Raw genomic sequence first — 940 nt, 5'->3', positions numbered from 1 at the left:
CCCAACGCCTGGAGTGTAGGCAGCCAACGGGCACTGGTGCTCGGCGGGCCGGCCTACCCGCAGGCGCTCCAACGCCTGGAGTGTAGGCAGTCAACGGGCACTGGTGCTCGGCGGGCTGACCTACTCGCAGTTTTAGTATTTCATTTTTCTCGCAGGTGCCCGAAAGCCTCCGCTCCCTCGCATCCCCTCTCTGGCTTGTCCTCCGGGTCTTGGCTGGTTTCCTGTCAGCTTGTGCTTGGCCGATGTCCTGCCGGGAGCTGTGGGTGTGGGCAGGGAGACGTTAAAGTAGGACGCGGGGAGGCGGAGGCCCCCGCCGCCCCGCCGTGCGTCACTCTGTGCCCCATGTAACCCCGCCGACGCCCCGTTGGCCCGTCCCTTGAGTGGTCTGCCCCGAGGCCCGGCTGGGCCTGTCCTCTCTCTTACACTTGTCGGGGTTCCATGCCGCCGCCGAGCCGAAGGGCTGCGCGGGTCGCGGGTCGGTTGGGTCGGCCGCCACGTCGCGGGAGTTTGTAGTTCTCATCCGATGCGGATGTGTCTCCGGGCTGCCGTCTGAGAGGGTGAGCCCGCGGCTTTTCCTCCCTCCCCTCCAGCGGCCCCCGGCGCCGCCTCCAGGGCCCGGCCGTAAACTTCTACCCGCGCCACGCCCCTTCCCGCCGTATCCCTTCATGTAGTTTTACTACAGACAGCACATTGTACAAAACAAACAACTGATTGTTGGAACATGCACTATTTCGTGCGCCAAAGAAAATTATGCTAAATATTTTCAGTATAAATTTTCTCGATATTTAAATTTCTCGGTTTTGGTTTTGCACACAGCTTGAACGAAACTCGTTGCCACGCTTTCTTTGCATTCTTTGCCCTGCGCTGTGAATGCGGCCAGTGCCAGCGGCCGCGCTCACCCCCAACCTCTTATCGTCAGATTGCAGGGTATAGCCCCCCC

At 61.2% G+C, this 940-nt stretch overlaps 1 protein-coding gene across 1 annotated transcript in view; it reads left to right on the top strand.

Annotated features, from left to right (window-relative positions):
* Nucleotides 1–940, top strand: part of LOC113203396 (protein NDRG3) — a 28,146-nt gene that overhangs the window by 3,255 nt on the left and 23,951 nt on the right. The gene's annotated exons all lie outside the window — the stretch shown is intronic.

This window comes from Frankliniella occidentalis, unplaced genomic scaffold (genome assembly GCF_000697945.3).
Source record: "Frankliniella occidentalis isolate FOCC.00 unplaced genomic scaffold, Focc_3.1 Scaffold14, whole genome shotgun sequence".
In the NCBI taxonomy this organism is placed as follows: Eukaryota; Metazoa; Arthropoda; class Insecta; order Thysanoptera; family Thripidae; genus Frankliniella; species Frankliniella occidentalis.
This window is presented reverse-complemented; position numbering and strand designations above follow the sequence as displayed.